This window comes from Peromyscus maniculatus, chromosome 2, assembly GCF_049852395.1.
Source record: "Peromyscus maniculatus bairdii isolate BWxNUB_F1_BW_parent chromosome 2, HU_Pman_BW_mat_3.1, whole genome shotgun sequence".
Lineage (NCBI taxonomy): Eukaryota > Metazoa > Chordata > Mammalia > Rodentia > Cricetidae > Peromyscus > Peromyscus maniculatus.
In genome coordinates this window covers 156,711,624-156,727,737 of record NC_134853.1, presented here as the reverse complement: position 1 = coordinate 156,727,737, position 16,114 = coordinate 156,711,624, and the positions used below count along the sequence as shown (strand labels likewise).

Here is a 16,114-nt window from a genome sequence, read left to right as displayed (position 1 = left end):
AGCTGTAATCCCAGCTCTAGCAAGGATGAGGCAGGGGGATGGAGAGCGCAAGCCAGCTTGGGTTACACTGCAAAACTCTCAGGCAAGCAAACAAACAAAAACAAAGTCTACTGCCACATGCTTCTTTAGCAATCCCATTCCCTGAGCAGATGCCTTGAGAACAGAGTCAGGCACTGATGCTCTGAACACAGGGAACTACAGCCTGGACTCCATGTCCTCTTAGTTCTCTAAGGCTAAGAGAAGAACATCATCAGTGAAATAATAAAAAGTACAAAGTGGACATTTCACACTAAGGAATAACTTGGATTGGAGCCAAGGGCAATGAGGAGCTCACATAACTCTAGACTACAGAGGTGAAGGGTACCCTGTGATAATGGGCACTGAGGCAGCCCACCACCTTGGTCCTGGACTTCATTCCTAAGCATCCTCTAAACACCCGGCTTTTGCACTACCACCATTTCCGTTTCACTTCTGCAGCTCTATGATGTCAGCTGCTTCCTGCAGTATTAATTTCTACATTACATCAGCCTCATTTTAATCATTTAGTCAATATAATAAATGGATATTTTGAATCCTCTCTCTTTGAAATACCTTGATGTTTTTCTTCCCAACATTATTTTGTCAACTACATGCTGCTCTTACTAATTAGGTTATCTGGTGAAGGCAAGCATCAACTACAGTGAGGCCTGTCTTGGAATGGATGGACAATCCCAGAGGTGTTCAGACATAACAAAGTCCTGGTAATATAGAATGATGCCTGGAAATGGAGCCCTGTGAACAATGAACAGAAAAGACACTCATCTTACCTGTAAAATATGACAAAATATTGGCAATATTAATTTCATATATATACGTAATTAGTGGTCATCTATGGGGAAAAAATCTATTGAGTAGATAGAAAAGGAGGGTGTAATTCAACAGATTATTTTGTGTAGGAAAAGCAAATGTGGTCCATCAACTGGTAGACAGTTTAGAAATGATCTTTGCACTTGGGAGGCAGAGGAAGGCCTGGACTAGAGGCCATCCTAAGTTACATGAGAACCTGTCTCAAAAGAAATGGAAGAAAGGGAGCTGTTAAATACTGTTCTTCACAGTTCACAAACTTTCAAACAACCTTCCTTCCTATTTGCTCCCTTTAAAGCCTTCACTGAGTTGTCCTGCCCCACTCCCTACACCCCTGGCTCCTCTCTGAGTGGGGTGCTCATTCCCTCTGCTGACCTTTCCTCTGGGGTCCCGTCAGTCCACCCTACAGTCTGCTCCAGTACATGCATGAGTGCGCAGAGTATTTCTGCCAGAAATGCTACCAGCACTTGGAGTAATCCAACTGTCTGATGCTGGGGGATGGTCTGTATGTCAAATTGCTCTGATTGGTGAATAAATAAAACACTGATTGGCCAGTGACCAGGCAGGAAGTAGGTGGGACAGGGAGAGAGGAGAATTCTGGGAAGCAGAAGGCTGAGGTGGAGAGACACTGCCAGACACTGCCATGACCAGCAGCATGTGAAGACACCGATAAGCCACGAGCCACGTGGCAAGGTATAGATTTATGGAAATGGATTAACTTAAGATATAAGAACAGTTAGCAAGAAGCCTGCCACGGCCATACAGTTTGTAATCAATATAAGTCTCTGTGCTTACTTGGTTGGGTCTGAGCAGCTGTGGGACTGGCAGGTGACAAAGATTTGTCCTGACTGTGGGCAAGGAAGGAAAACTCTAGCTACAGTCTGAATTCCTAGTTCTCTAGAAAAGTAATCTGTTTCAGGACTTTGACTCTAGCTCAGTGGCAGAGCACCTGCATCACAAGCTGATCCCCAGCATGGCATTCAAAACAAGAGACAAACTACTACCCACACTAGTTCTCCTTCCCAAGATTCACCTGCATGTGGCTGATTGCTCTGAGTGGAAATAGCAACACCTGCGACTATCAAAAAATACAAATAAACAAACAAACAAACCATCTGCATGTCTCACTAGTTCTAGAAAGCGGCAGCGCTCAGATTTACGGGAAGGACAGATCTATGGGAAGTACAAGTGTCCACTGAGGGAAACCTGCATGGGACAGGATGGCATGTTTGTTTTAAATAACTTTCTCAAAACATTCAGTGACAAGAAGGGGGGGGGGGTGTCAAGAAGAGTCCCTAGTTGTGTCCAGAAAAAAGTGTTCTCTCTCCTGGCAGAACTGAGGTGAACGTGAGGAGCATCAATCCAAAGCGGGACCCACATAAAAGACAACAAAGGAGTGCCTGTGATGCCCATGACACACGGAACCTGACTGGAGGTTCTAATGTGGATTCTGCCTGTGTAGATGATGCAGTTTTGCCAAGCAGAACTCCAACCTTTGGGCTCAATGTGTGCAATCTGGGTTTTTTTTACTATGAACAGCAGCACTTAAAAAAAATCAAGCATGGAATTGATTTAAACTACTGGGTTATTTTTGCAGCTATGTGTGATGCAATGCAAGGAAAAGCACAATGAAATCAGCACCCAAAAGCTGCTCCAGGCTGGGGGATCAAGGTAAGTTTTCAAGTGCTCAGATGAGGTACCAACAGAAATGCTCTAGGCAAAATCCTCCATTATAACCACAACTGCAGCTGTCCAGTAGAGAGAGGCAGAAGATGACAAGGGAGTGGAAATTCCCCAGGTGCTCTGTCACATTAAGCCACCACAAAAACAAATAACCACCACAATTGTGCAACATACCACAAACAAACCATTTGGTTGTTCCAGGTATTTATAGCTTATTCATTTTTTTTTCCTTCTCTTTTGGAAACTTGGCCTAGAATCCCTGATCCTGCTGACTCATCCCTCAGTGCTGGGATTACATGGATGAATCACAACAGCAGGATAATATTTACCTATATTAACAACAACTGGGTAGACAGATAGATGACAGTACCTGTTCTAGCTGAATATGATAGTATACTGTAATTCCAGCATATCAGAGACTGAGGCAGGAAGATTGTGAGTTCAAGGCCAGCTTCTGTTTATAGTAAATTCCAAGCAAGTTTGATCTACACAAGACCCAGGCTCAAACAACAAGAACAAAAGAACAATAGTTTCTGAAAAATTTTTTTCAAATGTGTTTTAAGTATGATAATATATTACCAAAAACTAGCAAACAGCAGTTGGTACCAACAGGGCCTGCATGTTGTCAGCACTACAGATAGCAAGAAGCCCTCAGCTGCCCCCAGGATGGCTCCCACACATCACTCCCTCCAAAGGCAAGAGGAAAAGAGGGAGGGACTGAGAAAGGGTCGGTCATTAAAAGGACTTGTTCCACCACCCCCATCAGGTGGCTCACAGTCATCATTAACTGTAGTTCCAAGAGGGCTGACAGACACCCTCCTGGTGGCCTCCTGGGCACCAGGGATTCATGTGGTACAAACACACGTATGTTCAGGCAAACAATGTATATACATAAATTTAAAAGTCTTCGGGGTTTTTTTTTTGTTTTTTTTTTTTTCAAGACAAGATTTCTCTGTGTAATAGCTCTGGTTGTCCTGGAACTCGCTCTGTAGACCAGGCTGTGCTCAAATTCACAGAGATTCACCTGCCTCTGCTTCCCAAATGCTGGGATTAAGGTGTGCTCCACCATCGTCCCTTTTAAAAGATGGAAAAGAAACATAAAAACTGTAAATTTTACTTTGATTTCTTTTTTAAGGAAATTCAACACTCATCTATTTTAACAACAAGATTAATTAACTTCCCTACATAGTATGGCTACTTGTCAAAGTCATGAAACTACAAATGTTTTCCTCATAGAAATGGAAAACTTTAAATACATAAAAGCTACCAATAAGTAAAATGATCAGTCATGTTAATAATCAAAAGATAAAAAGTTTGGTCTAAACCAAAACTAAAAGTTTGGCAAAAGCTTATAATTCTTGCTAGGGAGAGACTGAAATAGAGGACTGCCTCAAACAAGGCCTGCCTGAGTAACTTAGTGAGACCCTAACTCACAACATTGAGTAAAAAGAGGACTATGGAAATAGCTCAGGGGACACACCTGTCTGGAACATCTGTGTGTGTGCACACATACACACTCTCACTCTCTCCACTTACTGGGTCCACTCATCAAACTAGGTGTGATCTCAGCAGACAGACCACAAAGGATCCTAAGACAATAACTGGTAGCCCTTTTCCTTGCTTCCAAGCTCTTCATGTGTTCTAGTGTCTAAGAGCTGACGAAATGGCAGAAAGGATGGCTCTTGTGGCCTCGAGACTAAAACCAAGAACATTCTTTCTGAAATGCAAACTGTGCAATCCTAACAAGCCCTGACTTCTGGGAAATTGAAGCGCTTCGGCCAGCTGCTTGGTCAGATCACACACTGAAACAGCGAACTTCTCGGCTGGGGAGGACGCTCTCCCCTTATTTACCAACTGTCAGTTGCTTGCCTTTCAGCTCAAATGTTGCCCTATTTGCCTGTCATGGGAAAAAGGATCTGGCTCTATAAATATTTCAGCATCAACAGAGGACACTACACAGGCAACCTTCAGGAGCTACTGCCTTCTGGCTCCTGCCACCCCAAGAGTGGCTCCAAACTCGGGTTCCTCTGCTGATCAGCTCCCGGATGGGCACAACTTGCTCTGTCCAGATGCACCGTACAGTACAGCGGGCAGTAGTGCTCAGCAGCCAACCGCTAACTACACGGCAGATTTGTAGCAGAGAACCTTCCTGAGAACGGCTTTCCCTCAACAGCACAAAGGGAGAACTACAGCCCACTCCAAAGGGTAGATCTCCACCAGGGCCACTCAGCAGGCCGGATCACTCCCTTTCAACGGGGCCCAGAACCTCCCCAGAACCAGGAAGGGGACACTGTATACCTGTGCTGGGTATGCTCTGTCAACTTGACACAAAACAGAGAACCTCAACTGAGAAGATGCTGCTGTCTTAGTCACTGTCCTACTGCTGGGAAGAAACACCATGACCAAGGCAACTCTTTTTTTTTTTTTTTTAAAGATTTATTTATTTAGTATACAGCATGGTCAGAAGAGGGCACCAGATCTCATTATAGATGGTTGTGAGCCACCTTGTGGGTGCTGGGAATTGAACTCAGGACCTCTGGAAGGGCAGTCAATGCTCTTAACCTCTGAGTCATCTCTCCAGCTGCAAATGATTTTTTTTTTTTGGTTTTTCGAGACAGGGTTTCTCTGTGTAGCTTTGCGCCTTTCCTGGAACTCACTCTGTAGACCAGGCTGGCCTTGAACTCACAGAGATCCACCTGCCTCTGCCTCCCAAGTGCTGAGATTAAAGGTGTGCGCCACCACCGCCCAGCCCAGGGCAACTCGTACAAAAACATTTCATTGGGGCTTGCTTGTTACAGTTTCAGAGGGTTAGTGCACGATCATCATGGCGGGAGCCTGACAACAACTGGAGAGATGGCTAAGAGCTACATCCTGACCGAAGGGGGAGAGAGAGAGAGTGGGAGATAGGGAGAGGAAGAGAAAAAGGAAGAGGAAGGAAGTGGGGTGGAAGGGAGTGAGAGAAGGAGACAGACAGACAAGGCCTGGCATGGGCTTTTGCAACCTCTAAGTCCACCCCTAATGACATAGCTCCTCCAACAAGGCCACCCCTATGTGAACTATGGGGGCCATTCTGATTCAGACAACCATAGCCTCCATCCCCTTGGCTTGTCCGCTCAACTCACTCAGGGTGGTGCCATCCCTGGGCAGGTGATCCTGGATACTATAAGCATGGAAACTGAACAAGCCACAGGAAGCAAGGCCGTAAGCACTGTTTCTCCACAGCCTCTGCTCCATTTCCTGCCTCCGGGTTTGTGCCCCACCTCCCTTCAATGATGTACTGGAGGCTGTAAGCTGAAAGAAACTCTTTCCTTTCAAGTTGCTTTTGGCCAGTGTGGTGGTTTGAAAGAAAATGGCGCCCAAAGAGAGTGGCACTATTAGGAGGTGTGGCCATATTGGAGTAGGTGTGGTCTTGTTGGAGGAAGTGTGTCACTGTAGAGGTGGGCTTTGAGGTCTCATAGATGCTCAAGCCATGCCAAGTGAGATAGTCTATCCCTTTGGCCTGCATATCAACATGGTGCTGACCTCAGCACCGTGTCTGCGTGCACACCGCCATGTCCCACCATGATAGCCTGACCCTCTGAACTATAAGCGAGCCACCACAGTTAAATGTTTCCCTTATAAGAGTTGCCATGCTCATGGTGTCTCTTCACAGCAATAGAAGAACCCTAGACAGCCAGTGTTTTCTCAAAGAAATTGAAAGCAAACTAATATACCACATCTAAAAAATGGCACAAAGCTCAGGAGGTCTTTTTGCATTTTCTGAGCAGTGAGTGAATGCTGTATTTGAGTGTGTGGCTGACTTAGAGAGTCACTGGGGAGTTTTACATTTTCAGTGAGGAAGAAGACAAGGAAACTGCAGCAAGCACAGCTGTGGGCCCAATTCCCACCACGGGCGACTCCTAACCGTTCACCCACGCTCGCTCTAAGGCCTGGACCACTGGCACTGCAGCAGCTCTTTGCAGAGATCAGTGCAAGAGAAACAAGCTTCCCAACATCCCACAGGACAAGCTTCTAGCAGGTTCCAGAGGAAGGACCTCGAGCAAGCTCAACTGCGCTGCAGCAGTTTCGAGACCCTTCCACCATGAGGAGTCACAGCTTCAACATCAGCCGAGGAAAGGGGCTTCTGCACACATCTGCCCTTCTTACACACTTGCAGTCCTTTCTTCTCATTCCATCCATCTCTACTACAATCGTTATACTTAATTCATTATATTCAATTTCTCTACTCAAGCTGCTGCAACTTCTGTCTTGATGAGATTCAGACTAATACATCTTAATTACAGGTTGGACGATTCTGTCCAGAAGCTAAGTAAACAAGTAAGGGTTTAAATATTTAAAATTGAGAGTTCTATTACATAAAAACAAATATTTCACAGAGTCCATGACAAATTAATTCATATAGTCCTTAATAGAGCAACAGACTGATTATGGTCTAGCAAATTATAATTCCTGATGGGAACATTCTATAGTTTATGATTAACAACCCCAAATGTCACCAGTTTTACAATTGTTTTTATTAAATTTAGAAGCTCCCCAATAGTCAAGTTCTAAAAAGCCTAAAATATGAAAACGTAAGTTTTAAATGTAGGCTGGAGAGATGGCTCAGCAGTTACAAGCACTTGTCCATCTTCCAGAGGACCCAGGTTCCTTCACCACAGACTTCCTAACTCTAGACCACTCTTAGCAAAGGAAACGAGCATGTGATCGCAGCATCATCACCAGCTGACGGTATCTAGGGCAGGACCTGAGATACACTAAAGCCGGATGAATGTCTGTGCTGCCTGCCCATCAAGTAAAACCTGGTGAGAGCCCCAATATGTAATAAACCCAAGAACTCCTGCAAAAAAGCAAACCAACAAACAAAAAACTCATTCAAGTTACCTCATAGAAAAGGTCATCCGCCTTTCCCGGAAGGAGACAAGCACTGTCCCCTCTACCAGAAAGGAATGGGAAGGGCAGAGGACAGTGAAAGGCAGGTTCAGCACATCCCAAGTTTCTTAATTAATTTTAGAGTCACTGACCAATTTCTCAAACAAATGATAAAAACTAAATATTTTTTAATCACTCCAAGATGAAAAGCATAAAGTGCCAGCTGCCAGCAGACACAGAGAACAAGAGACCCAAGCCTTCGAGGGCTAACCGTGAGTGAACAGAGTTGCCTTTAGAGAAACTGAAATACAAGGATTACAGGAAATGTCTTTTAAAAAGAAAACCTGCATTTCTTACTTGAGAGAGTCCAGGGGACGATGCATGTCCCGGGGGCGTGGCCGCAAGATTGGGGTGCCCCTTGTTTATTTCATGTGCTGAGTAAGGGGAAGGGGTTGGGGGTCCCGGTTGTCTTGCTACCTGTGTTACCTGTGAGGAAATCAAAAAACAGTAGATTAATCACCTGATCTAAGTACAGCTGAAATCATTGTTTAAACTGGACATAAACTAAGTGCTAGACTGAAGAGGGGCTTACTATCTCAGAATACATGAATATGTCCATCTGTTTGATAAATTGTTAGTCTCGCCGGGCGGTGGTGGCGCAGCCTTTAATCCCAGCACTCGGGAAGCAGAGGCAGGTGGATCTCTGTGAGTTCGAGGCCAGCCTGGGCTACCAAGTGAGTTCCAGGAAAGGCGCAAAGCTACACAGAGAAACCCTGTCTCGAAAAACCAAAAAAAAAAAAAAAAAAAAAAAAAAAGATAAATTGTTAGTCTCCAAACAAACCAAAAATCCTAAAACAAAAAATGTTAAAAGAAATGAAACTTGAAACTGTATCAAGTGTTTTCTAAAAGACACAAGAAATGAATGGCTATGGGAGTGAAGAGATTGCAGAGGCCCAGCTTTTCTGTAGCATGAGTGAGAATCACATGACTTGTTTGTGGAGACGCTCCGAACAGTCCCTTTCCTATAACGCCAACACTCTGGAGGAGTGCGTGCGCAGGAGAATGCTGAAATCAGGGCTGTCTTGTGCTACACAGAGAGGCTGTCTCGAGAGAAAGGGAAAGGCTGGAAGAGAGCTTCTGGCTAGCATGCCATCAAGCCTGGAGTCAAACCCGTGCAGCACATCAACTGGGTTTGACGGTGCTTGTCTGCAACCCCAGCTCTTGGGAAGCACAGGTAGAAAGATCAGGAGTTCAAGGTCATCTGTGGCTACATAGCAAGCTCAAATTCAAGGCTGGCCTGGGCTCCAGTACACTGTCTCAAACCAAAACAACTGTAAGACATGGACAAAAGCAGTTATATTTCCCAATTAAAACTGGCTCCCAACTCACTTCCCAAACTGTAGATGGCACGAAAGCACACCTACAAGTCGATGAATTACGTAAGAGCAAGCACTGTTAGAAAGCCCTCTGCCTGACTACAGGCTAATATAAATGTTCTGAGGACAGGCAAGGCAGGCTGCGCTACTCTTGTATGGTTTGCTTGATCAGATGTATTAAATGTATTTTCAATTGACTCAGTGAGTAAAGTCCTTGCTACAGAAGCATGAAGACCCATCCACATTTGATCTGCAGCACCCACAAAAAGGGTGCATGGCGACTCGTGCCTGTAAACCCCTGTTCTGGGGGAGAGAAGGGCATGGAAACTGGGGAGCTCCAAAGCTCAACAGTCTGCCTGTCTAGCCCAAGGCTCATTAAGAGACTCTGCCTCCAAAAGTAAGGTGGACAGCCATGAGTGGGCCAGCTATCAGCCTCTGGTCTCCACTCACTCGGGCACAGGAATGCATGCTGTCATGCATACGCATACATACACACATACACACACACACACACACACACACACACACACACACGGAATCTAATACCCCCAGCTCCCCTAGACATTCTGAAATCTTGAACTTACTGAAAACTGCAACAGGCTTGTGAGGGTTGTTTTTTTTTTTTTTTTGAGACAGGAGTCTCTGTGTAGCTCTGGCTGTCCTGGAACTCCCTCTGTAGACCAGGCTGGTCTTGAACTCACAGAGATGCTCCTACTTCTGCCTCCTAAGTGTTGGGATTAAAGGCATACACCACCACAGCCCAGCTGACTTGTGAGTTTTCCCTCAAAATTTCTCCCTAAAAATAATCTCCTACAAAATCAATGAATGACATTTGATAGCAAATCATAAAAATAATGCAAATTAAACTGTTCATTAAGTACATCAATTCATCTAACACTGTCTTAACTAATTTGGTCAAATACAATAATTTAGAACTACCCCAACATACTACCATTTTCAAATAATAATTACAATGTGTGGTGAGGCGTGATCCTGAACATGATAATCCTTTTTTAGGAAACATGGGGCAGTGGCCAGACATAAACACAGATCTGGGAAGAATAATCACTAGGGGGTGTGGCCAGGCAGAAACCAAAACTAAGGATTTCGTATATAACCCCGCTGACTTTCCAATCACAGTATGAGCTAAAAAGTCATCCACTCTATCTGAAATACAGAAGCAGTCACTGTGAATGCAGCTCTGAGTCACCGCCACAGTATCAGGAAATTGAGGCAGTTCAGATGTTTAAGACCCACACAAAGCACTCCATCATACGTGTTTATGTCTGATGAAAACATGTAATTAAGCACAGTAAGAAAATATTTATGAAAAAAATATGACATCATTCAGAGTCCCATCAAGTAAATCAGTCTCTTTTTCAACAATAAATTGTCCCTATAAAGGCAAAGGGCATGTAGCTTCTATCAAAGTCACCATCCATTACTTTACTCTAAGCCTGATTGGTGGGCCACACTTGTAATCCCAGACAGGAGGATCAAGGATTCAAGGGTAGCCAGGGCTATACACAGAATTCCAGGTCACTCCGTACCACAATGAAAGATCTTATCTCCAAAGGCCAAATAATAAAACATAAAAGGGCTGGAGAGACGGCTCAGCAGTTAAGAGCACTTATTGCTCTTGCAGAGGACCCGGTTCAGTTCCTGGCACCCACGTGGTGGTTCACAACCATCTGTAAGGCCAGATGGATTCTAGGGGTTGTTTCTGTGCTTAAGCATGACTTGAGGATTCATGGAAATGCTTCTTTCATTTCCCTATCATCCACCTATCTACCTATCATCTATCTATCTATCTATCTATCTATCTATCTATCTATCTATCTATCCATTTGTGTATTTCAATTCATGTAGTATCAAACATTCAGACAAGGTATAATTTCTTTTTTCTTTCTTTCTTTTTTTTTTGGTTTTTCAACAAAGGGTTTCTCTGTGTAATAATCCTCTCTGTCCTGGAACTCACTTTGTAGACTAGGCTGGCCTCAAACTCACTGAAATCCAACACCTTCTGACCTACTTCAAGTAGACACACATGCACAGTGCACAAACATGCATGCAAGAAAAATGCCCACACATACATAAAATAAATAGCTCTTTAAAAGAAATACAAAAACAAGTCATAACATTCAGATGGGTGCAGTCCCACACAAAATGGCCACATTTAGCCGGGGTGACCGACAGGTGCCTGAACTTTGCTTTCAGATGTAATAGCCCTCACTAGTTTCCTATCATTCTAGCTCTTCCGTCAGAACATGTATTTCCCCAAACAAAAGGATACTAGAAAATAATGAAAGCTGATCTACTCAAGAAATAGTATGGGTCTGTCAAGATGGCCAGTGGTTAAGGCACACAGAGCCCAGAGACTCCAGTTTGGTATCTGAGACCCATAAGGCAGAAGGACAGAAGAGTCATCCATTGTGTGTGTGCCGTGTAGCATACACACCCGCACACACAGACACGGAGGAAATGTAAACTGTGTATAGTGTTTTCTAAATAAACTAGCACGGTGGATACTAAGACATATTTAACAGCATGACAGTTTTCAAATTTTGCTATCACCATCCATCCACAAGAAGGAAGAACAGACGATGGGAGGAAGTAGAGAGGAGGGCTTTCTCCCTTTTATTGTTCTACACTTATTAGGTTGGACTACTTGCAATCCCAGTTATTTCAGTACATCTTGACCTTTTATAAAACAAGCAATTCCCCATTCCTCCTACCAGACTGCCTCATCCAGCCCTAATAGAAGAGGAGGGGCCTAGTCTCACGGCAACTTGATATACAGTGGCTGGCTGATCTCCATGGGAAGCCAGCCTGTATCCAAAGAGAAATGGTGGAGGAGGACTGATGAGGTGCAGGGTAGAGGTAATTAGGAAGTGGGGAGGGAGGGGAAACTTTGATTGGGATGCAAAAACAAAATACACAAACAGACAGATTAGATAGATATTTTAGATGGATGGATGGATGGATGGATGGATGGATGGATGGATGGATGGATGGATGGATGGATGGATGAATGGACAGACGGACGGACGGACAGACAGACAGACAGACAGACAGAGATAATAGATGGGGGGATTAAAGAAGCATTTCCATGAATCCTCAAGTCATGCTTAAGCACAGAAACAAGCAGACTCCATATGTTTTATGATGAACTCAGAAAAGGGTTCAGTTACAAGGGCTGTACCAAAGAAGCAGATGAACTGTTTATTTTGATAATGAAAGTAACAATGAAGCAATGATACCTCTGTATGGTGATATTTTATTTGTACTGAAATGTGATTTTATTTGTATGTTAATAAATGAAGTTGCCTGGGGGTCAGAGCTAATAGCAAGCCATCTCAGAAGCTGGGCGGTGGTGGTGCACGCCTTTAATCCCAGCCCTTGGGAGGCAGAGCTAGGCGCATCTCTGTGTGTTCAAGGATACAGCCAGCATGGAGACACACGCCTTTAATCTCAATACCAACCATAGAAGACCTGGAGGTCTGTACAGACAGGCAGTGACGAGGCGGTCATGTGGTTGGGTTTACAACCAATGAGAAGACAGAACAGAAAGTCTTTATAAAGACAAACACACAGGAAGTAGTTCTCTTGGCTGAAGAGGATAGCTGCAGAGTGAAGGGTAAGGCTCTTAGCTCTGACCTCTTAGGCTTTCATCTTTGCATTGGCTCTGTGTTTCTTACTGAATAAGACGGTTACTTCTACACCTCTATACTATTATTTATGCAAAGCAGTGCTCTCAAAATTGAAACCAGATGATAAGATCAAAATAGCAATCACTTCTGAAAATGATCTCTGTGTCCTGTAGTATCAAACATTCAGACAAGGTATAAGTTCTTTTTTTTCCTTTTTTTTCCCGGTTTTCCAATAAAGGGTTTCTCTGTGTAACAATCCTGTCTGTCCTGGAACTCACTTTGTAGACTAGGCTAGCCTCAAACTCACTGAAATCCACCTGCCTCTGCCTCCCAAGTGCTGGGATTAAAGGCATGAGCTACCACCGCCCAGCTAAGATATAATTCTTACAACAATTAAGTTCAACCATTCATTTACATGCAAATTTGCTTTTATCTTGAATACAAAGAGAGAAACTGTGTGTCTGTGTTTCACTTTCCTAGGTATAAAAACAATACATCTTAGAAAGTATCTAATGTAGTGTTTAATAGACGGATTTCCCGCCTACTGCAATGTCTTTTCATATACTAAAACATTATGACCTCATGACTCAATCCCTTACTGGCAACCCTAGCCTTAGCATGAGGCTTTGGGAACCTTTCAAACTCAAACTATTACAAAAATGGCAGAGACCAAAAGTAAAATGCTCCCAACTGGCTCTGTCTAAACAAAAGAATGAAGTGGAAATTGTTTTTTTGTCAGAAATCCTTCTGTATTATTTCTTACAAACCATATGTATTCCATTATTCTGATCATTTTATTAAGATGGACAAATGCCAATAAGGTTTTTAAGTATCAGCATAGACAAGTAAGACAGCAAAGACCTTTAAGCACGGGTACTCAACACAGTATAATTTGCAAATACAATACTGATATAGAGCTGGGGATGTGGTTCTGTTGGCAGAGTGCTTGCCTGACATGCATAAAGTCCTAGGGTCAATCCCCAGCACTGCATAAAAGCAGGCACAGTGACACAAACACTCAAGAGGCTCAGGCAGGAGGACTGGGAGGTCAGGGTCATTCTCAGCTAGAGTTGAGGCCAGCTAGGCAACCTGAGACCTTATAATTCCCCGCTTAGTAAGTATTGGAGTAATGCAAATGTCATGACTGGAGAAACAGTAATAAGCAGAGGAGAACAGCAAGAATATTGATTACATCTTTTCCCTGAAAAAAGTCTCTTCTCAATATGCCTCAAAGTTAGAAATTATTTCTTTCAGTATCTTATGGTACATCCATGGTCTACTAAAACAAGGCACAATTCTACATAAAACAATATATAAGATAGGCTAAGAAAAATGCAGACTGTAAGCTGTGTTTGAAAGTATGAGTTAAGGGTGCTAAGATGGCTCAGTGGGCAAAGGGGCTTGCCACACAGGCCTGACAACCAGAGTTCGATCCCCAGAACCTATGTAAAGGTAGGAGGAGAGAATCAGGTCCACACGCTGTCCTCTGAGCTCCAGTGTGCACCATGATGCACATGTCCACATATATCCATCAAGCACACCAGAAACAATTCAAAATTTTAAAAGTTTTAATAGTTTAGCATGCACATTTTCTGTCTACAAAAAAACACTTCCCTCTAAAATATAGGTGTTTCTCTAGAAAATGAAGTGGTATCACAATTTAGTTCCCTTTATGTTTTTGTTACTATTTAATCAAAAAAAACAAATGTAGGGCTATGAATCTGCTATCTGACTATTACATTTGTGACAGTAAAATAATCACACACAAAAAAACCAAGTCAATTGGGAAACAAATAACTACATCCTAAAAAAATGTCTATCTCCAGCGTTTTGTCTTTTTTCTGTGTGTGAATGGTGTGTGCAAGTGCAGGCACCCAGGCATCGTGTGCAGCTCAGAGAGCAGCTCTGACAAGTTAGTTATCTCCTTCCAACGTGGTGATCTGGAGATCAAATGCAAGGCACCAGATGTGCTTGGCAAGCCATTTTAGCGGCCGAGCCATCTCACCAGGCTAAGGAAAAAAATAATACAAAAATGGGTGGCATGAGTTCATTAGCCAGATGGGGCAGCACCCCCACCCCTTATATTTTAATGTGGATTTCTATTTTTCTAGCAAGTATATATCATTTCAAATCTGCTATCTGGAACTTGGCAGTTTCCACATTGGTCTATAAAATTCCATATAAGATGTCAGAGTGTGGCACACATCTGTAACCCTAGTCTGGGATACAAAGCCAGACTGAGGCCAGCCTAAGACTCCTAGCAAAACCTTGACACCTGCCCACCCTAAATAAAAATGGCCAGAATGAGCCAGTGGATGAGCAGAGGAGGGGGACTCACGCTGGCAGTCCCCCGTGTGTCTGCAGCCCTGCAGAGCGGCAGCGCGGCTCTCCTAATCTGTTCCTGTGCAGTCCTCAGGGACAAACTCAGTGAGCACTTGTGGCCTGCTTGTCACCAAGTGCCCTCTTGGGCATTTAAATACAACTATTATTGCACTATGACATTAATTCAAAATATCATACCTGTTCTATGGCTACTTAGGGATTAGATTTATTTAGCTTAACAACTCATGAACACCTCAGGTGGCCAAGGCAGCCTTACAACATGGTAGGTAGGTCTCAATTCTCTCAGTGCTAACAGTAACCTAGACAACTGAAATCTGAGTCTAACTCCATCTACTACAACTACTGTCCTGAAGACAGAGACAGGAGATTCGATCCTACTAAGAAAGTCCATCAGTCAGAAAAGCTATGCACAATCGCACTCCACAGGCTGACAATGACGGCCCCATGTCTTTTTTTTTTTTTTTTTTTTAAGACAAGGTTTCTCTGTGTAGCTTTGCGCCTTTCCTGGGACTCACTTGGTAGTCCAGGCTGGCCTCGAACTCACAGAGATCCGCCTGCCTCTGCCTCCCGAGTGCTGGGATTAAAGGCGTGCGCCACCACCGCCCGGCTCAAGCCCCATGTCTTTTTCAAGGATTACTTACATTGATATTGTTCAGTTTTGTTTTTTGCTGTCCCTATGGTCAAAAGAAGATCTGAAAACAGTTCATTTATTATTGTAGTTTTGATTTCTTATGATTTGGGATTTCTGACTCAGGGTCTTACATTACAACAAAGGTAGAGTACCCTGTAACTATGTAGCCTAGACTGGCCTCAAACTCACAACAATCCTCTGCCTCAGCTTCCCAAGAGCTGGGCTCTAGGCTGTGTCCAGCCAATAGGACAGCACGTTCTCTTTCACAAGTTCAGAAGCTCACTGTCAAGGGCCTTGGCTTTCCCCCAAGGGCAGAGCTGCAGGAGCACTGGAAGTTACCACTGAATGTAGTAAGGGCTGCCTCGGAGTCAGGTCCATCTTTTTTTGGTTTGGTTTTGTTTGGTTTGATTTGGTTTGGTGGTTTTTTGAGACAGGGTTTCACTAAGTAACAGTCCTGGCTGTCCTAGAACTCACTCTATAGACCAGGCTGGCCTCAAACTCACAGACATCTGCCTGCCTCTGCCTCTGCATTGGAACTAAAGGCCCGTGACACCACCACTCGGGCAGTTTCCATCTTAAAACATGACTTTTACACTTACACTCTGCTGTTCCTGCTGCCCTCACATTGTTCATGACCCAGTTACATAACTGACCCAATGCAACTGGTTTTAATTACAGGGTACCAGTGGAGCTCTGTGCTTAGTATTCAACAATAAATA

At 43.8% G+C, this 16,114-nt stretch overlaps 1 protein-coding gene across 44 annotated transcripts in view; it reads right to left on the bottom strand.

Annotated features, from left to right (window-relative positions):
• Positions 1-16,114, bottom strand: part of Eif4g3 (eukaryotic translation initiation factor 4 gamma 3) — a 233,953-nt gene that overhangs the window by 152,538 nt on the left and 65,301 nt on the right. For 41 of the 44 annotated variants that reach the window (XR_013049417.1, XM_076565487.1, XM_076565490.1 and 38 more), the window contains one exon: positions 7,753-7,881. The exons of the other annotated variants lie outside the window; for them this stretch is intronic. The gene's annotated coding sequence lies outside the window, so the exon portion shown is untranslated. The remainder of the gene's footprint in view (positions 1-7,752; positions 7,882-16,114) is intronic. 44 annotated transcript variants of the gene reach the window in all.